Source organism: Anolis carolinensis, chromosome 5 (assembly GCF_035594765.1).
Source record: "Anolis carolinensis isolate JA03-04 chromosome 5, rAnoCar3.1.pri, whole genome shotgun sequence".
In the NCBI taxonomy this organism is placed as follows: Eukaryota; Metazoa; Chordata; class Lepidosauria; order Squamata; family Dactyloidae; genus Anolis; species Anolis carolinensis.
In genome coordinates this window covers 80390689-80413539 of record NC_085845.1, presented here as the reverse complement: position 1 = coordinate 80413539, position 22851 = coordinate 80390689, and the positions used below count along the sequence as shown (strand labels likewise).

Here is a 22851-nt window from a genome sequence, read left to right as displayed (position 1 = left end):
CAGAAATGAAACAAAATCAATTCTCAGCAGATCTTAGAAAAGCTTCTCATCTCTCTTACAAAAGACAGAAAGCTTTACACGTACGCCTGTCCTGTTGAATCTGTATGTATGTAGCTGTTCAGTGACAGATGAACTCTGCACACACTCTAGGGTAGTGTGTGTAACCATAAGCTTCATCAGAATTAATAAAATATAAATGGAGAAGGCAGGGGAGGGGGACAGGATATAAATTTTTCACAATTTTACAGTTACAATTATTACACAAAATGCTATCAATTTAACACAAGTAAAAGACCATCTGAATTATGATTATATAATGAAACAAAGCCCCTACGTGTATAAAGCAGACTATGAGACCAATTGTTGTAGTGAGACATCTTACTGCCTATTACAGAGAAAACCAGCTGATTCCTAATCCATCGAAAATGTGTGCTTTTCACCTTAAGAACAGACAATCATCTTGAGCCCTTAGGATTACCTAGGAAGGAATCCCACTGGAGCATTGTAGCACATCAAAATACTTAGGAGTTACCCTGGACTGTGCTCTGACTTACAAGAAGCACTGCCTGACTATCAAGCAAAAAGTGGGTGCTAAAAATAATATCATATGAAAGCTGACTGGCACAACTTGGGGATCAAGGGTGAAGACATTTGCCCTTGTGCTTTGCTACTCTGCTGTTGAATATGCATGCCCAGTGTAGAATACATCTCTCTCACCACGTTAAAACAGTGGATGCTGCTTTTAATGAGACATGCCACATTATCACAGGATGTCTACGCCCTACATCACTGGAGAAATTATACTGTTTAGCCCGTATTGCACCATCTGACATCTGCTGGGAAGTAGCAGCCTGTAATGAAAAAACCAAAGCATTGACATCTCCAGCCCATCCTCTATTTGGATATTAGCAGTATGCCAATGCCTTAAATCAATAAATAGCTTAAGATCTACAGAGATACTCGCAGGAACACTCCAGCAAGTGAGAGTCCAAAAGTGGCAGGTTAAAACCCAGAACCTCAATCAGTAGCTGATAACAGATGAGAGATTCCCTTCTGGACACACAGAAGACCTGGAAGGTGCTGAACAGACTGTGCTCTGGCACCACGAGATGCAGAGCTAATATTAAGAAATGGGGCTACGAAGTGGAGTCCACGACATGCGAGTGTGGAGAAGAGCAAACCACAGACCACGTACTACAAAGCGGTCTGAGCCCTGCCACATGCACAATAGAGGACCTTCTTACAGCAACATCAGAGGCACTCCAAGTGGTCAGTTTCTGATCAAAGGAAATTTAGTATAATGTCAAGTTTTTAACTTTGTGGGTTTTTTAATATACATTTTAACTGTATTCTCAATTCTCTTCTGACATGATAAATAAATAGAGACAACCCAACGCTAATAAGAAGTATACTGACATATTTGACTCAAGACTAATGGTTGAAACTGAAGTTTGTTTCAGGGAAGCCAGATAAAACCCACTCATCTCTTCCACATCCATCTTGAAAAAGTGACAGTTTCTCAATATCAAATATTATATTTATCATGCTTGAAGCACAGCAGTTATTAAAATATACACATAGCCCTTCTTACACAATGTACTCTGCACTTTTTCCTGCTCTTATTGAGATAGACACATTTGCAATAACTTTATTGTGTTGTCAAAGACTTTATTTATTGCTACCTATAGCAAAGAAATGCTAGATTTGATACAGCAGAAGCAGATGCCCCCCTTGTTCTCTCTCCAGAAAAAAGGAGCCCCTTCACCTCAGAATATTACCAGAAAAAATATAACAGATGAGCTGTGGTCCTGTCACTACCTATCTACCATCTTATAATTACCAAACCTTCATTTGTACAGATGAGCCATACAGGCTTCAAGCTTCACAGAAGTTGCATTTTGAGATAAGAGGCACTATTCTTTATTAGGTAATGCTGTGTATTTTTCATGTTTGTGCTTTTCAGCTACGATGCTGGGCTCACACAATAAAGCTCCAAGGAAAAGCAAATTTCCCTCATCACGCCACAAATCTTTCTGACACAGACCCTACTACCACTCTAACAAATAAAACAGATCCACCAGCCGTCCTTTCACAGGAGACGAACCCTAGCATTGTGCACCATTCTTCAAAAATGCTGATGAATTGAAGTGTATGAACAAAGCTTCACAGATAAGCAAGTTGAGGTTAGAGTTTCAGTTGTGTGTTCAAGGTCATATTCAAAAGTTCACAGCTCAAGTGCCAAGTCGGGTTCCGATCTGTGCTCTAAAACCGCTCAGAGTCTTCTCCAGAAGGAAAGGTTAATTAGTCTGCCAAACACTGGCAGTATCTTCCTTTATGGAAATACCATGCCCTACCGAGACTTAATTACAGGCAGATTGCAGAAATATTCAAAAAGATACAGATAACCAAGAAAGTGCTGAAATTGCAATTATAGAAACTGAATACAGTGGTGTTACCCAATTGATACATAAATTGTCTAAGAAGCTCTGTGTTATATTTAACTAAACACACAGTTCCGCTCCTCAAAAAATTCACCCTATGTCACTACTGGGTATGAATGCACTTAAAATGTGTTTTAAAACTTGATAGGATTGAAGTGTTATACTGAAAATGACCAAATAGTAAAAGCCCCCTTGAGTTCTTTATTGATACATTTATTTCGTGATTTACAGTTCAATCCTCCTAAAATTTCTATTCCAAAATAAGCCTGATTAAGTTCAATGGTACTTAGTGTTGCACTCTAGCACTGAGAACACCATTTCATCCAGCACCATACCAGAGTCCAGTAGTTCTATCTAAAAATGTTTACTGAAGAAAACAAGTAAAAAAGGGCAAAAGGGCATTTCCAGAAAGGGATCTGCAGAATAGGGAATACAAAATAGCAGTAATCCAAGAATGCCAAAATACATGAAATCAAGAGAACCACAATCCACAGCATTACGTAAAACATAAATCCATAAACACGAAAGTAAAAACTTTTCCAAGGTAAACCCTTCAAGGAAACAAAGGCAGGAACCAGCACAGGAAACTTAAGAATGCGTGAATCATGAACTTGAGAGCAGAGACAGGAAAGCCATTTGAAAGGCCTAAAATCCACACCCCTTAATTTAAGCCTGACCAAGTAGCCATGAGATCATGTCAAACGCACCTGCGCTTCAAGGTCTTCTCACAGATTCTCTCAGAGCTTCTAATTAGTATACTCTTCACTCCCTTGGTTTTCAAGCCTAATCTAGCTTCTCTTGAAAACTCCCCATCAGATGAAGGCCGTTTCCCAGGGGACCGGGGACTTTCACTTTCCCTTGTTTCCCTTGTTGCCTGGGAACAAGTACAGGAATCCAAAACATCGGCCTCATCTGGCTGCAATTCTCTCCTAGAATTGACAGATTTTTTCACTCTGAAACTCATCGAATCCCTCGTCCTCTGAAATGTCAAAAACATCAAAAAAAATCCTCAGCCTCTTGCTAAGCTACAACACTTAGCTGCCATAAAGCATATGGCTGCTACACTATACACATTTAAATGAGTACAGTGATACCTTGAGTTAGCAGTTTAACTTGTTCAGTGACTGAGCTCTTAACTCAAAATCATCTTATCTAAAAGCAAATTTACCACTGAAATGCATTGAAATGCTATCAATCCATTCAGTTCCCCTCTGAAACCCCCTGATTCTTTTGTTACATGTTTTTAAATAAGAAAATGTACTTTATAAATAACAAATAATATATAAATACACATTCACACAGAACAATAAAAAAGAAATATGAACTTTTAAATGGTAGAAGCACAAAACTGTGGCAAGCAAGCACATTTGAGGCAACAAAATTTATGTTGGTCAGTGTAACAAGGCAAAACCTGCATTCACATGGAACGATAAAAAAAGAAAAGAAATATCACCTTTAAAATGGTAGAAGTACAAAGTTGTAGCAAGGAAGCACAAAGAACAAAGTGAAGTGGCAGAAGCATCGCATTCTTCATACTGTACTCATTCCAGCCTCCCTTCCTCTCTTGTTCGTGTTCGTTCTCTCTCTCTCTCTCTCTCTCTCTCTCTCTCTCTCTCTCTCTCTCTCTCTCTCTCTCTCTCTTCATGAAGCCAAACATACCAGGAATAAAAACCACACAAAATCAACTAACCCAAAGTTCCTCAAAGCGAACACGAGGAAAGCAGACAGCAATTTCCCAAAGCAGACAACAGCACAAGACACTGCTCCCCTGAAGCCCTAAAGATCTGTACTCTGGTGCTAACTCTGAACTCAAAACACGGCTCACATGTCAAAGCAATGACTGGGCCGTGCAATAGCTCTTATTCAAAATACGTTGAGACACTCTTAAGTCGTGGTTCCACTGTATATGCTCCACTGAATTCAAAGGGATGAACCCTCCAGTAAAAATGCACAGGTTTTGCCGTAATTACAAAAATTCCTCCCTCGTCTTCTTCTTCCTTGCTGTGAGATGGAAAATTTTCTCAAATAGAAAACTTTACAGAAATTTATCGTGTATATGCATTTACTATTTACATTCATCAGTAGTTGCTTGGGCTGTTAGACTGCAAGCTCAGTGGGCTAAACATATGATAAAGACTTCTAGTTATTCCTCTAAGGCAGTGGTTCGTAACCTGTGGGTCCCCAGGTGTTTTGGCCTACAACTCCCAAAAATCCCAGCCAGTTTTCCAGCTGTTAGGATTTCTGGTGGTTGAAGGCCAAAACATCTGGGGACCCACAGGTTACGAACAAACTGCTCTAAGGAGATAAGTACTGATAATACCAAGTGCTCAGAGGAAAAAAATCAGCAATGATTGCAATGCCAATCTTGTTTTTATTTTGCAGTATCTCTTGATTCTCAGTAAGAAGTACAAGTGATCAAGACAATATGTGATAAGTTGTTCATGCCCATAGACTCATATCCATCCTTTAATGAAACAAAACGTTTGAGTAGTTGTATTTAATCAGATTTTTAAACTTGAAATGGGAATAATGCAAACAGTGAATAAAGACAGTACAATAATACCTCAGGAAAAGGAAGCAGTCAAGCCACGCTGCCGAAAACCAAACAAAGAAACGAAACCGTGCAACTTTCTCTTTCATGTTGTCTTTTGTTTCATCTGAAAATGGGGTCTTTTGCTCCGTGCCTTCCAAATGGACGGTATGACACAGATACATGAATGAAACAAATGGAACGAATACCACGCACAACACTAGTAGTCAGCTCTTCATATCCACAGATTCTACATTCACAGATTTCACCATCCACAGCTTTAAAATACTTTAAAATATTTTTTTTAAAACTTTCAAAAAGCAAAACTTGATTTTGCTGTTTTATATAGGGACACCATTTCACTACAGCACTGTATATAATGGGACTTGGTTCCATGGATTTTAATATCTACAGGGGGTCCTGGAACCAAACCCCAGAAAACACTATATAAGATACACTATTCAAGAATGTCAAGATTTTTTATGATAAGAGACTAAGCGGGCCCACTTATGCTAAACAATTATAGCATTAGTATGGCATGTTAAATGCGATGGTTTCATCCTATAAAATCTTGGGATCTGTAGTTGATGAAACACTGGAGCATTCCAGCTGAGATTTCTCAATATCCCTCCCTAAATTGCCATTTCCAGGATTCTATAAAGAAGAATTAATTAAGTATAATTTTTCAAGCTATTTATTAAAGCAAAACTACAAGAACACTCAAACAGAAGGAAATTGTTGCATTACAAAAAAAAAACACATCCAGGCACATTCACATCCAGAATTCACAGTGTCTCTCTAAACACATTTTCTACAGACATTACAGAGTCCAAGTATTTTTATATCAGCATCACACACATCTAGTCATTCCTATCATAAACGTTATGTCGCACTTCAGAGTATGGTATACAGCCTAGAAACATCATAGGAAGCAGTTCTTTGACTGGTAATTCTATCCTACCTGAGGTCGAATTGACAGCCATGGCAGGTACTGCCTTATCTGATGATCGCATTATCTGATCATCGGCCTCTAATGCTTCTCATCAGTGTTCACAATTAAAAGTGCTATCCCTGGGTCTGGCTATCTGCCATAATACATGATTAAGCCTTATTATGAAGGTGGATTACACCTTGGTGGTTTAGAACTTTTTCCTTCAATATACGATGTTTCTTTTGTTGATACTGTTATTGCTTTTTGGTAAACAGGCACTCAATCCAGATGGCGATTTCTAAACAATGTTTCAGGGACCACATATCATCCACTTCACCATCCATTACCCAATCTAGAATCACTTCTTATTTTAGGTAGTTAACCTGCAGCTTCTGAAACTGGGAAAATATGTCTCATTCATCCCCCGTTCCACTCCACCTTGTATCTCGCCCCAAGGATAGGAGAAAAGGGTCCAGACCTTACAATCTGGTAACTCTATTGACAAGTCACAGCCAAATCTATGCCATTGCTTACTGGAACTGTTGACTGCTGACGCGTATGCACTATATTCCCTCACTGAAAAGTCATGATACATAACCTTAATCATAGGAACAGATGGTTTTAAATAGTATTATATATTGTTTTATAGGGCTTTATAGTTTTTAATGTTGCTTTTAATTTATGTTTATATTGTTGTGTTATTTTATTAATTGACTAGCTTGTGTACCCGGCATTGCCCAGGTGATTTGAAAAAGTCGATTTTTAATTGTACAAAATGCATAAGGTTGTGGGTGAACTACAACTCACATCATGCCAGGTTAACCCTGAAAAACTCCACCAATACTTAAAGTTCATTATGTTGGGCAAGTCTGCTCTAGATGCATCATCGGAGGGGTTCAATGTGCTCTCTGGCTGTAAGGTAAACTACAACTCCCATTATGGTGAGTCAGTCCCCTCAAACCCCTCCAGTAGGTTGGTTAATCATGGGTGTTCTATGTGCCAAGTTTGGTCCAGGTCCATCATTGGTGGAGGTCACAGTTTCTTGTTGTGGGTGAACTACAACTCCCAGGAAGGAAGGTCAGCCCCCCCCCCCCAAATCCCTCCAATAATCAAATTTTGGCATATCAGGTATTCGTTACAGGTCCATCATTGGTGGAGTTCAGAGTGCTTAGATTGGAGGTGAACTATACATCCCAGTACCAACTCTTATAAATCATGAATTCTCCCCAAACCTCTCTAGTATGTTCAGTTGCTGATCAATTCCTGTTTGCTGTGTGCCACAAAAAAGAATGGGAAAGGGTTAAGGGAGAGGCAGTGGGCGGGGTAATGCAAATTCCACACTAATGGAGAGAGCAAGAAACATTGGGATGTCTGTGGTGAGGAAACACATAAAATCTAAGATGAAATTGTCCCTTTATGAAAGCCTTCACTTGGGTGATGGGCAGTATTATGTTTGTGGAGGACACTGGCAGGGTTCTTGGACATTTTCATGGTGCTCTCTATAACCTGCAATGTCATAGGAGGGAGGGCCTCTAGTGTCTTCTGAGTAGTGGGAGTTATAGCTGTTTGTGAAGGCAGAAGCTTGTCTGTGTAAGTGGACACCCCAGCCACACACACACATACATATTTTCACTTTTATTGTGTGTGTAGAAGATATGTGATTATTTTCTATGTATATTATTTACTGTATTTGTTAGTTTGCTGTTAGCTGCCCTGAGTTCCTCTGGGGAGAGGAGGCGGGGTATAAATAAAGATGATGATGATGATGATGATGATGATGATGATGATGATGATGATGATGATTATTATTCTATAATATATTTGTGTGCTGAATTACTGCACTATACATTCAGACCTGGAATATACCTATCCATCTTCTGGCTCTTTCTGCACAGGATGAACTATAAAGGGATCACTGTTGCAGATGAACCTTGCACAAACAATGACTACCTAAATTATGTTTGGAATTTAGCTCTTTAATGCTGATTTCACTCTTTTTTTCTTGGCCTTACCTTCTAGTTTGTCTTCCCCCCCCCCCCACACACACACATGTTGACTGCTTTTCAGTCCCAAGTCCTGGGTATTTATATACTGCACTTTTAACCAGCCTTGGCATCGATCAGATTGCTATATCCTCTTCACTCCCTCATGCTAAAAAGAGTTCTTCTAAATGAAGCCACCAAGCTAGATTATGTCTGGCTACCACTGGATATTTTATCTAACATCTAGGGAGATGTAACTGATGTTTGTTAATTTCATTTATATATCCTTTTCTCCTCCAAAACAGGGATAGCAGATGGCTTCCAAATACATTAAAGACAATACAGTAAAAGCATATAAATTAACATACTCAATTTAAATATGCATTAACAATGCTTTACAAATGAAAGCATATAATTTAAAATAAGAATCCAAATGGTACAAAAAATAAAGTATCGTATTAAAGTCCTCTCTTCAAAAACATCTCATTCTTTTTGAAAAACTTCTGGAAAAGAAGTCTTTACCTGCCAATGGAATGCTATGAAGGAGGCTATTCTGGCCTCCCCAGGAAAGGGCCGTGACTAGCACAGTGGGTTAAACTGCCAGCTACAAAAAATCTTGCCAATCAGAAGGTTGGCAGTTTAAGCCATGGGTTGAGGTGAGTTCCCGCCGTCAGCCCTACCTAGCTTACCAAGCAGCTTACATGCTTACCTAGATAAATAAGGACCACCTTGGCGGGGAGGTAAAAGGCACCCCAGAAAACATGCCGGCAATTTGATCAGGAAGGCGTCCTCAACGTGGAAAAATGGAACAACAGCACCTCCCCATGGTTGAGTTGAGCACAGCCTCCAGATGCCGAAGACCACTGGTTCTCCATCTTCCTAATGCTACGACCCTTTAATACAGTTCCTCATGTTGTGCTGAACCCCAACCATAAAATTATTTTCATTGCTACTTCATAACTGTAATTTTGCTACTGTTATGAATTGTAATGTAACTATCTGATATGCAGGATGTATTTTCATTCACTGGATCAAATTTGGCTCAAATTTGAATACTGGTGGGATTGGGGGAATTGATTTTGTCATTTGGGAGTTGTAGTTGCTGGGATTTATAGTTCACCTACAGCCAAAGAGCATTCTGAATTCCACCAATGATAGAATTGAACCAAACTTGACACATAGAACTCCCATGACCAACAGAAAATACTGGAAGGGTTTGGTGGGCACTGACCTTGTGTTTTGGAGTTGTAGTTCACCTACACCCAGAGAGCACTGTGAACTCAAACAATGGTGGATCTGGACCAAACTTGGCACAAATACGCAATACGTCCAAATGTGAACACTGGTGGAGTTTGGGGAAAGTAGACCTTGACATATGGGAGTTGTAGTTGCTGGGATTTATAGTTCACCTACAGTCAAAGAGCCCCTTGAACCCCCACCAATGATAGAATTGGGCCTAACTCCTCACACAGAACCCCCATGACCAACAGAAAATATTGGAGGGATTTGGGTTCCTAAGACCATCAGAAATATGTGTTTTCTAATTATTTTTGGCGATCTTTTGAAACCCCTCTCACAACCCTATGCACAGAAGTAGAGCAGAACAGACTATTAGAGATTCTCGGAAGCTGCCTCACTTCTGCTTGAGACTAGATCAACTACATTCAGTTCTGGAGATCACAGATGGCTTATTTTACTGATTATAGGGATTTCTTTCTTTACCCCTAAACTGTACACCCTGCGTGGAAACGTATAGTCCTCTGCCTATAGAACAAACCTTCAGGAAAAATTTCTACAAGGCTCATGATCGTTTTTAATCAATTTGCAGTCCTAATCAATGTTCCATTAAACTGAAGATATTGTTTGCTAAAAATAGCTATCCCTGCAGATTTTTGGAAGTATGCACAGCTAAAACAATATGCTGGTAGAAAGACATTTCAAATAGATCTACCGTGGTAAAATTATATCAGCAAATGCAACAAGCAGAAACCTTTTCTAATCATTAGAGATGATTTTACTTCCAAGAAGCCTCAACTACTGTATAAATGTATTATGGGAGTTATAAACATTTGAAGGGACAAAGTTTCCATGCTGCTTTACTACATCCTTTGATTGATAAACAGAAAGCATCTATCGGGCTTTGGACTCAAGAATGTTCCAATTTATGTTTCAGTTACTGTTTTTTGGCTCACCTATTTCCATCTTGCAAACTCACTCATGTTACATTAATTTGTAACCCGAAAGCTGATTAATGCATTACAAACCAGGATATAAGCTGTTGACAGAAGGATGAATAACTGTTTATCATCCTTCTGCACAATGAAACATTTAATTTGACTCACCAAGGGCCTGGCAATCGGCTTGCCTGTGCATGTGTCCTCCTAGAAGGAAGACACGGCTGCTTATGTTCGTGCATTCAGCAAGCTAATAGTTTGTGAAAATATGCTATGTTATAATGGTGAGCCTAGCATCAACGCACAGGTACAGTCTTCTCTTCTGAACTGAGCTTATGAGAAAGCTTTCTGCGGTTTCTAAGAGATGTTGGGTTGCACGGGAGTGTCTCTTATGCCAACCATGTCCTCCCTTCTTGAAATGGTCTGAGTCCACATAAGGCAAATTGGGGTGCTCAGTCGTCATTCATAGCATGCTTTTGCGACTCGGACCATTGGCAGCAATGAGTGGGTTTCCGAGTCTCACCCCGCCCCCCGCCCCCCCCCCCCCCCGCCCCAGCTTGTTTTTTGGGCTAGAGGGGTGAAAATCGCCACACACAGAGGGCATTTCGACCCCTTTTAGCCTACCAACTTTTAAAACGTTTGGGTCTTCCCCAAAGTACTATTGTTATTAATATTAATCTTATTACAGTAGAGTCTCACTTATCCAACCTTCGCTTATCCAACGTTCTGTATTATCCAATGCACTCTGCCTCCTGCCTGGATCCACAGCTGTTTCTCTAGGCAGCATCATGCAGCAGGAAAACATGTACAGCAACAACACAAGTGCAGCCACACTCCCAAATAAGTGGCAGACTTGTTGTAAAACATGATGTTTTGGTGCTTAGTTTATAAAATAATAACGTAATTTGACGTTTAATAGGTTTTTCCTTAACCCCTCCTTATTATCCAAAATTTTCACTTATTCAGCATTCTGCCAGCACATTTATGTTGGATAAGTGAGGCTCTACTGTATTAACACCCATTGGTACACATCAGATGTCATGGGGAAGCAGACCTCTCCCAGACTCAGCTTAGGGTCCCAGAATAACTAATGTTATTAATATTAATACAGTAGAGTCTCACTTATCCAACACTCGCTTATCCAACGTTCTGGATTATCCAATGCATTTTTGTACTCAATGTTTTCAATACATCGTGATATTTTGGTGCTAAATTTGTAAATACAGTAATTGATACATAGAATTACTGTGTATTGAACTACTTTTTCTGTCAAATTTGTTGTATAACATAATGTTTTGGTGCTTAATTTGTAAAATCATAACCTAATTTGATGTTTAATAAGCTTTTCCTTAACCCCTCCTTATTATCCAACATATTCGCTTATCCAACATTCTGCCGGCCCGTTTATTTTGGATAAGCGAGACTCTACTGTATTATTATTAACACCCATTGGTACACATCAGCTGTAATGGGAAAGCAGCCCTCTGTCAGTACCTGCTTATTGATTGAAATATTAATGATTCAGTATCTAATACAATACAATATCCAATATTGAGTCTGTCAGTCTGGTATGCTGCAGATATTTTAGGGTTTAGCTTTCAGTTAAAAACCTAAAATAGTTTGCTATTTGAAATGTGATAAATTTATCTTTATCTCAGAACAGCACAATTAATTTCTCCTACTCTGTTCTTTGTTAGATGAGCTGCAACATCTTCTCCTACTCAATCAAATATATGGGACACCAGAGTATCACATGCAGCAAGTCTTCAATTGTTTTCTATGTGACAAAGATAAACTCTTTCATTAAAAGGAGTCCCATTATTGTGGTTTCTACTTTACCAAGTGGCAATATATTGGAATGACCCTTTGCGAAGGCCTTTCTATATAATCAACATTTCTAATATCAATAAAATAGTTTGGAGGGTCAGAGGGAGCTAGCTAGTCATAAAGATTAGCAGATCTGAAGGTATAATAATTCTAAATCTACTTGTATAGTCAAATCACCTGGACTTTATTTAAGCAAGAGTTTAGCAGCACAAAGGCAAGAAATCTTACATATTGTTCTGAAATCTCAAGCTTACCAAATGAATTAATGCAAAACTCCTCCATTAGGATAATTTTATCTTATCCCATGTTAATATTTGAAAATTAGAAGGGGTACAAAATAAATTCTTCCACCACTAATTAATTGCTTTTCATATGAAAATCATTATTGATTATAATCATTGTTCAAATCTGATAAAGCTGCTAAAACTGAGAGAAAAGCAGTTGGCTATAAATGGACAATTTTATTTTGTAAAAGCTTCTAGTGACTCTGACCACAAATTGCAGCTGTTTATCTGAGGAAGGAGTTTCATTTTTAAAAATTCCAAAGCTAATGGAACCAGAGTGTTCATTTATTTCTATAGAGCCTGCCAAAATAGTCTTTTCTCATTTGTTTAGCATTATCAATATCTACTGTCTAAAAGGCCTGGTCAAAACCACCCCCAATACTTTAAATATGTCACTTATTCCAAGAACTTCCCATCCATTCACCATTTATGAGGCTTCGTTGTATCTTAAAAACAAAGAAAATTATTAGAAAGAGGGAAACATGTTTATTTAATAATATGCTAAAATCTATTTCAATTGCATTGGCAATAGAAGCGTAACTATTGAATGTATATAAAACTGCCAATTACATTTAAGTTAGGTGCCTACACTAAAAGGCTTAGGGGCCTCTGGTGGCACAGTGTGTTAAAGCACTGAGCTTCTGAACTTGAGGACTGAAAGGTCCCAGGTTCAAATCCCGGGAGCGGAATGAGCGCCCGCTGTTAGCCCCAGCTCCTGCCAACCTAACAGTTCGAAAACATGCAAATGTGAGTAGATCAATAGGTACCGCTCCGGCAGGAAGGTAACGGCGCTCATGCAGTCATACTGGCCACATGACCTTGGAGGTGTCTACGGACAATGCCGGCTCTTCAGCTTAGAAATGGAGATGAGCACCAACCCCCAGAGTCAGACATGACTAGACTTAATGTAAGGGGAAATCTTTACCTTTACTAAAAGGCTTGCCAACATTTCATATGTTCCTGTTCTTTCCTGTTCCAGTACTGAACTTGGAAGAAATTTTGAAACCCATTTCTCATCCACCTCACCAAGAATTCTTTTGCGTTCCCTTTTCTCTACTATACAATCTCATCTCCTTGTCACTAATAACATGCACCAGTACATTTCTTATGTGTCCTGATTTTCACATGGTTCCCAGAAACAGCCCCATTTCTTTAGATAGATGAAGAGGCTCTATGCTATGTATGGTGTAGAAAATAGTCACACCCTGTTTTTTGATGAAAAGGGGGTGGAAAGTGCAACTATTATGCGATGAAATTTAGTAATTACAAACCTGCACTTGCAGGTTGATTACTGATCTACATCACAGGTAGTAATAATAAGGTAGACTGCAAATTTCAATATAAAATAAATGCCAGCTAGCTGCTGAAAATGTTATATATTAGAGGTATGTGTAGTACCCGTTCCTCCCATTTCATTCGTTATTTCGTTCCTTTTGTTTCGGGAGGGACCCCCTCCCCCAGAACGAAAATAAGCTTGGTACGAAAGAAAGTGGGATCAGGTCCTGTTTCCTTGCTGGCTTTTTAGACCATGTGGCATTCCTCATGCAGCCCCATAGAGAATTGCTATTTCCCTCTGAGCCCTGCCTGCTGGGCCAATCGGACGAGAAGAATGCCGTCCGCCTTACCTGCTGCCTGTCTCACCTCACCCACCGCCACTCTGCAGACGAAGGGGAAAGCATCACAGAAATAGTGGTATCTTAAGCCCTGTTCTTAAACTCAGTTCTCTTTTGCAGATGGAGGAGACAACATCTCAGAATTAGTGATATCTTAAGCCCTGTCTTTAAACTCAGTTCTCTTCTGCAGACGGAGGGGAAAACATCACAGAAAGAGTGGTATCTTAAGCCCTATCTTTAAACTCAGTTCTCCTCGGCAGATGGAGGGGAAAACATCTCAGAAATAGTGGTACAGTAGAGTCTCACTTATCCAACATAAACAGGCAGTCAGAACATTGGATAAGTGAAAATGTTGGATAATAAGGAGGGATTAAGGAAATGCCTAGTAAACATCAATTTACATTATGATTTTACAAATTAAGCACCAAAATATCATGTTTTACAACAGGAAAAGCAATTCAATACATGATAATGTTATGTAATAATTACTATATTTACTAATTTAGCACCAAAACTTCGCAATGTATTGAAAATCTGACTACAAAGAGGCAAACTGCATTGGATAATACAGAACGTTGGATAAGTTAAGGTTGGATAAGCGAGACTCTACTGTATCTTAAGCCCTATACTTAAACTCAGTTCTCTTCTACAGATGTAGGAGAAAACATCTCAGAATTAGTGGTATCTTAAGCTCTGTCTTTAAACTCAGTTCTCTTCTGCAGACAGAGGGGAAAACATCACAGAAAGAGTGGTATGTTAAGTAAGTCTGATACTTTTAATCCAGGTCGTAATGAAGGATATAAGGACAAACCATGCCATTGCCAAAAATGATGGGAAGGGGGGATTCCTCCCCCCCCATTGCTGCCAGTTAAAGAAGAAGTGAAATAATGGGGCTGGACACTGGGTTGTGTGTGTGGTGTGTGGAGCATCTTTGACATTTGGCAAGAAGAAATTGTGCCCTGCCCTGCCTCTCTCTAACTTCTCCGGCAGGGCAACCGGGGGTGGAGGTGAGGGAATGTTTTAAGGATATTTTATTTATAGAAAGAAAAAAAATCCCAAAAATCAGGGGATGACCCAAACAGAAAAGTTGATAGGCTAAGAGTGGTAGATATGCCTTCCATGTGTAACTATTTTCACCCCTCTAGCCCTAAAACTGAGGGGAAGGGGTGCCTGGAGAAACCCACCCATTGCCACCAATGGACTGAAAATTTTCGTATTTTTGGATGAGGAACAAAAACGCCCATTCGGAAAGGTGCCTGTTTTTGGAAAGTGGTCGAAAATGAAAACAGGGGCCTTACAAATGAAACAAACAGAACCGGGATAGCGATTATATACAAATGCACAAGTCTATTATATTTGTATAATTGGAAAAAAGAAAGAAACCAAAGCTTGGTAAAGTTAGAGTTTTGGATTGTAGCTCCCAGAATCCCTCAACCAGCATGGCTCAAAACTCTGGGAGCGATACCTCTGATCCAGCTACACACTAGTATTTTTTTTAGCAAGAATTGGTATATTCATAATCACTTAAAATCATGCCTTCACTTTCTAGAGATATTCTAAACTACCTATTCTTCCTTTGTTAATGTAAGTCATACTGGTAGAGCTTAAAATTATATTAAAAGAACAAAAGAATAGGCCAAAGAAGATGCCACCAACATTCCGATTCATACCAGTTTCATTCCACTTAAGGCAACAGCATTATCAATTTTAGTGGTAAGAGGATTGTCTCCTTAATGTAGCACCCACAAAGAGTAGAAAAACCCACGCTAATACACACACCAATCCATTACATTATAAGATTAAGTCAGATCATGCCTTTCAGCTGATGATATTGTATGTCTATCTAACATTTCCCAAAAGCCTGTCTCCTAATGGTATTTGAACATGACTCTTAAGCTCTCCCTCACTCCCTCTTTTGCAGTTTTAAAGTAATCAGGATGCATTCTAGTCATCAGTCAGAAAAATTACATCTGAGCTTTTCAAAATTGCCTTAGTTACAAAATGCAGTGATTCTGAACACATTATGTCAAGGAAAGTTGCATGGAAGTAAATGGGATTGATGTGCACATGATTTATTTTGATTCTGAGTATCAGTAGCACAATGACACTCACAGTATTTCAAAGGCACTGAAATATCATTTCCAAAGCAATATAAATGGCTACAATTTATTATTCGAGTTCTTTTGGACATCTATCGCAATGGTAACATTAAACTTCAGATAAGATCACAATTAACAGTCTTGTTTTAAAATAAGACAAAAATAGGAAAAGTCATTAGCTGGTCATAGTGCACAAACCTCTACTTGTCAAAATCTTGTAGCTATACTTTCAAAATGTTGCACAATAATAATAATAATAATAATAATAATAATAATAATAATAATACTTTATTTGTACCCCGCCACCATCTCCCCGTGGGGACTCGGGGGGGGGGGGGTCTTTCTAAAAAAGCCCATAGTGAGGCAATTACAGAGTGAAAATAGTGGTTCTTGTACTTCTCTGCACTCCCCGTGCTTTGGCAATATGAGCTTTGGTGGAAGACTTCTATTCTGGAATGTATTTCCTGATGTAGAACAGAGAAAAAGAGCTTATGGGAGACATTGTTATGAGAAACACCTAGGGTGTTGTCCTGTACTCCCAAAGTAGATGAGCCTAGGAACTGCAGGAGAGGGAAAAGCATGACGCATGATAGAAGCTTCAAGTACACAAGAAGAATGTTAAATTCTTAGAAGGAAGAGCGAGTTTGTCAAGAAGGATGTTTCACTTGTTTTCCAGAATTTAAAACAGGAAAGCATTTTCAAAGAGGAGAAAAACCCTTTGGTTTAAAGCAAAAAGGCACAGTTAAAGAAATACTCATCAAAGCAAAAGATGTCAGAGCACAGATTAAAAACAAAACAAAGTATGCTAATTACAAAACATGGAGACCTTATTCAACCCTTCCTTGTATCTTAATTTCCATCCTAAGTAAACACAAGAGGAACATTTTGATTCCCTAAAGAAAGAAAACATTTGGTATTAAGACAGGGTTAAGGTTGGGTTGCTGTATGTCTTTCGGGCTGTGTGGCCATGTTCCAGAAGTATTCTCTCCTGACGTTTCGCCCACATATATGGCAGGCATCCTCAGAGGTTGTGAGGATGCCTGCCATAGATGTGGGCGAAACGTCAGGAGAGAATACTTCTGGAACATGGCCACACAGCCCAAAAGACATACAACAACCCTGTGATCCCGGCCATGAAAGCCTTCGACAACACAGGGTTAAGGTTGTGGGTCTATAGCCCTCCACCTCCACCGCCCACCTTGCAAAAGCAAGAAAAACTATTGGACCACGGATCAACAACAAATCGCACACAGCCATAAACTGTAAACATGGATATGTTTACCTGCTTTCACCTACATGTCCGCCTCCAGTGAAGACCATTGCAGATCTTGATAAACTATCTCATCCCACTACTACCAATTGTAATTGCTCATGTTGCACTGTTTCACTTGGACAACTAACATTTCTTCTTCTCTTATCCTGCTGCCACATTTCAAGTACTTTATAGAGAGTCAATATGGGTTTGTGATTCTAATAAGAAGAAAAGAAATACCCTAAGCATGGCCAGTTTCATTTTAAATCCTCTTAAATCATAGCACCATCATGACTAGAGGATTAAAATTGGATTTTCCTCTCTTGTCCTGATACTAAATGCAATAGAAGGAAAATAACCGAATATATATATTTGTACCATGGACCATAAATAAGGTGGTACATAAATGCTTCTCAGACATATTGGGAATACAAGCATTGATAAGATGTACAGTATTACATATGAATGGTAACTTAAAAGTGAACTGGATGCAAAGGTTCCTTTCATTTAGTTGAAGGGAACTTTTGAACCCAACCCAATATACAAGAAAAGCTCATTAGTTGATTAATATATAAATATGGTACTTTTTATTAATATTTATCCACCAAATGCAAACATCTGTTAATCTCTATCCATCATTCTGGTATGTTATGTCATTGGCAAACTCCTATTAAAAGTTTCTGGAAACTTTTTTCCCCAATGTTTAATTATATACACTAAGTTACAATTGGTAATATTTCATCCCTGCCTAATGAAATCTATTTTTAAACCTGAAGCAGACATTTTTTTCTCCTTTATATTAATGTTTATACAGAGTGCACAGTCTCAGGAAAAATCCATAAAAGGAAATGCAGAGAGGCTTAATTCCTAGTAAAATACAGATATGAACTTCAATGGTTTATGCAAAGTGAAAGTAAGAACACAGTTAAACCTTTATATGTTCCATTGTTGTTTCTCAAAATTATATACACTTGGAGAAATCATGAGAAAAGGAAGGCAGAACATTATTATTAACAATATTAAAAGAAAGCTATAGCATTAATCTGACTATTTCAGAGAAAACTAGAAGCCAGGTGGTTTTCTTGAGCAGCAGGACAAAAAAGCAAACAAAACAACAACAAATAGAGCAAAAGTAATAATACAGCGATATCACAAATGATAACTCTTTGGGCTACTGGGAATGATTGGGTTAGAGCCAATTCTTCAGAGCAGACATCTTCAGGATTGTTCTTTTAATACATTTTACATACAACCCTGTGCTTGACAAGTCAGAAACAAGTCCTACTTAATATAACAAAGTTTAATTTTTATGTTCCAGTTTGTATAAAGGATATACTAAGAAAACAAGCATCCAACCATTTTTTTGTTTTAAAGACTCCCGTTGTCACTCACAAAACTGTCAATTTCCAGATCATTGCACTCTTGTTAACAGGTTTTCAAAAAGCACATCTGCTGGATCCAGGGGACTTTCAGTACTATAACATTTTAGATCAAAGAAGCATTCTGAATGATAACCTCTGTATAAACGAGTGAATGTTGGATCATTACTCTTGAGCAATTCCCAGTTGTGTCAGTGAGTGCATCTTCCCAAACCTCTGGAATGAAACCTCAGATAATAATCCTTGCACAAACCCAACTATCTCGTTCCCTCTGTGCATTCGGGGCAGCTTCAACTTCCCCATGAACCAAAAAATTCACTGACTGGATGGGGGGCATCAGAAGCATCCAGTTAACTCCATTAACATCCCAAAAGCCTAATACTGTCCAGTAACTCTTGATGCCTTACTGAGATCCAGGTATATCATTTGTGCCCCACTCCTGTTATCCTGAATCATGCCTAGGGGTGGGGGAAAGTGATATGGAAGACAGCCAGCGGTGGAGAAAATCTTTGAGGAAAACACTGTAACTTTTATTCCTGTCATGTTTCAAATTAAACTCTTTCTGAGGAAACTGTGTGTACAAGGAAGGCAGTCGGATTTGCTGATCACAGATACAAACACCTTCAGTTATTGAATTCAGGGCAGTCAAATCCGCCTTCAAACATATGACAAAATTAAACAGATGCTTCTCAACAGTCCTAGCAAGTTGCACCGTTTTTCTCTGGCAAAGTGAGTAGCAGATGTTTCAACACATAACTGGTCATGACTTTCTAATTTTTGCTTAATGTCATTTCTGTGGCTAATAAAAACATCTGGCCTCAACTTTTCACATTCTCAAGCCTGTTCCTTCTATGCTGCGATTGTTGAAGAATGCAAGATTACACCACAATTCCATCACATCAAGCCACAGGTATTTTTCCTAGAAGAATATCCGGACAATTCCATGTCTCACTTTCTTCCTTCTTCTCTTTTATGTATATTCGCAGTAATATTAACATTATTGTCCATGGGGAAAATTTTAACCTTTTATTAGTAGTCAGGAGCCTTTAAGAAATCAAGCCAACCATTGTTGTGCTGTTGGCGAAACACAACAGTAAATCCCATTCTATTTTGTGATAAGGAAACCTCCTGTGCCTTTAACAACCAAAGTAAAAGGAGAACTAAATGTTCCACTTACTGACTTATTCTGAAAAATACTCATTTCATTTCCTTTCCTTTCCTTTCCTTTCCTTTGAGAACTGTTTGAGGGGGAATTGCATAAGATAAGGTAAAGAATTATTCACAATGTAATAGCTGTTTTCTTCAATGGATTTAATAACTTTTGATTGAAGTAGATCAGTGGTTCTCAACCTGTGGGTCCCCAACTTTTGCCTACAAGTCACAGAAATCCCAGCCAGTCTACCAGCTGTTAGGATTTCTGGGAGTTGAAAGTCAAAACATCTGGGGACCCATGGGTTGAGAACCACTGAAGTAGATCATATATGTGTCTGTTGCAGATGCACAGCACCCAAAATAACACATTATACCACTTGTGCTATTATCACCTGCAAGGGAAAGTGTACACACAACTAGCACTTTACCATAAGCTGTGACTTTACTATGTACTACAATAATGCCTAAGGATTATTCCTGAATCATTTTTGAATGTGTGCAAAAATTCTTTTAGCTTTATTACATATTTGAAAGTGATATATAGTGTGCTATTTACATTTTTCCAGCAGCCAAAATGCATTTGCATGCTAAAATAAACTGGGTTCCACTTTTCAACCAATGCAGCTTTCTGATAGTGCTCTGGTCCCTAACCCATTGGCTCTAGTTAAAACATGGCTAGTTTGTACATGTGCATGCTTTTAGCCGATTTAACAGATTGAATTTGGTGTATCATCTTCAGACTACAAATTATATTTTACTGTACTATATCCTAAATTGTTTCAAACTATTTACCTTGATTTTATTGTGTGTAACCATGAGATCTTTAGAAATAGCATGGGATAAAAATATTTAATAAACAATAAAATATTTTCCTCCCTGCCCTTCCACCAACAAAAATATATATATAAATCTCAAACAGCCCTGGAACTCCCCCTATATGAGGATAAAGTTAGCTCTTTCGTAATAATAAAATAATAATAAACTTTATTTATATCCCACCACTATCTGCCCGAAGGGACTCGGAGCAGCTCACTGCAAGTGCCAAACACAAAATAAACAGTACATAAACATATAACCTATAACAACATAAATGTATAACAGCAAACATAAAAAATGGCAATTAAATAAATGGTTAAAATTCATAAAACGCAGCAATGGTTGAAGATAAAACTGGTAGTCTTAAGAAACAATCCTAGTGCCAGAGTGAAGTAATCCCTAAGTCCTCACATCTAACCATTAAAATCTATTCAAGGTCAAAGGCCTGTCTAAAGAGCCATGTTTTTAGACTAGACCAAACAACTTGGGGAGTGAGGAGAAACCTAATGTCTCTAGGAATGGCATTCCACAGCTGGGGCACCTCCACCAAGAAGGCCCTCTCTCTCGTCCCCACTGTACTGGGACGGTGGTGGGACTGAGAGGAGGGCTTTCCTAGCAGATCTTAGAGCCGCAACAGTTCATAAAAGGAGATGCGGTCTTGAAAATAGGTTGGATCCGAAGTGTATAGGGCTTTATAGGTAATAACTTTGAATTGGGCCCGGAAATTTGCCAGTGGAGCTACTTCAATAGGGGCGTGGTATGCTCCCTATAGGTAGCCCCAGTTAGTAATCTGTCCTCCAGCCTTCGCACTAACTGCAGTTTCCGAACCATCTTCAAAAGCAGCCCTACGTAGAGCGCATTGCAGTAGTCCATTCTGGATGTGACTAAGGCATGGGTCACTGTGGCTTTTAGACTTTTCGGGTTATGGTCGCAGCTGGTGCACTAGTTTTAGCTGTGTGAAGGCCCTCCCAGCCACCGCCAACAACTGAGCTTCAAGCGTCAGAGTTGAATCTAGTGGAACACCCAGACTGCAGAACTGTGTCCTTAGGAGGAGTGTAACCCCGTGGAGCATAGGTTGCCACCTCATACCCCGATTGGCTTGACTAACCAGGAGGACCTCAGTTTGTTGGCCCTTATCCAGGTCATCACAGCTGCCAGGTACCAGTCCAGGATCCAGGGAACTTAGAATTGGGTGGAAAAGAGTAGTAGAGTTGTGTGTTATTTGCATAGATATGCTGTTGTTACACCAGGAGGTGAAAACTATTCTATTCCATGCTTCTGAGAAATGACTAAAAGGTCAAGAAAGTGCTATTCTACTTATTGTTTTTTTAAAATGTATATTTTAATTATACAGTTTTATTATACTTTAACAATAACTTTCTGTATGTCTTTGCTTATTTGTTCTGTCTGCACCTAATTTAATTTTTGCAAGCAAGCTTGCATCATAATCCTATGAAATAAGTGGAATGTAAATGAATAAAACACTAATTAGAACTACTGCTGTTGCTACCATGGGTGTTGATGCATTTGATGCTAATTCTTCCTCACGTCACACTTTTTTGGTAGAGTACACAAACTAAGTTGAAAATCTGTTCTTGTTTTTCTTTCCATCAAGGATAAAAGGGATGAGGAAGCCTACATGAAGCCGCAGTGGTGCAACAGGTTAAACCACTGAGCTGCTGAACTTCCTGACCGGAAGGTTGGTGGTTCAAATCCACAGGATGGGGTGACCTCACGCTGTTAGCCCCAGCTTCTGCCAACTTAGCAGTTTAAAAATAAGCAAATGTGAGATCAATAGGTACTGCCTTGGAGGGAAGGTAACGGCGCTCCATGAAATCATGCCAGCCACATGACCTAGGAGGTATTGATGGACAACGCAGACTATTTGACTTAGAAATGGAGATGAGCACCACCCCTCAGGGCCAGAAGGGGAAGCCTTTACCTTTATCTGTGTTATGGGTGTTTCGAGGCAATGAATATTTGACTTTGTGTTTGTGTACGCTGGAATCTGCCCTGAGTCCCCTCGGGGAGATAGGGCGGAATATAACATTATTATTATTGTTATTATTATTATTATTATTATTATTATTATTATTATTATTATTATTATTATTATTACATGGTTTGGGACAGTGTTCCAAACCCCCTTCATACTATTTTTATTTAGAATACATATCCATCAGTGGATTGTTCAATTCCCTCTCTTGATTGAGCTATCACACTAAAGTAGATTTTTATTTATAAGAATTGAAGAAATTTTAACACAACAGAAAAACACACTTCTGAACTAAATTACTGAATCTCAGAATCCCAATGATGGATCAGCATATCGTGTTTCCCCGAAAATAAGACAGTGTCTTATATTATTTTT

General features: G+C 38.8%; 1 protein-coding gene across 4 annotated transcripts in view; it reads right to left on the bottom strand.

The window, feature by feature from the left end:
• Positions 1 to 22851, bottom strand: part of apbb2 (amyloid beta precursor protein binding family B member 2) — a 247718-nt gene that overhangs the window by 164207 nt on the left and 60660 nt on the right. Inside the window, exon 1 of one of the 4 annotated variants that reach the window (XM_062981653.1) lies at positions 3149 to 3349. The exons of the other annotated variants lie outside the window; for them this stretch is intronic. The gene's annotated coding sequence lies outside the window, so the exon portion shown is untranslated. Of the gene's footprint in view, positions 1 to 3148; positions 3350 to 22851 lie in introns of those variants that run through there. 4 annotated transcript variants of the gene reach the window in all.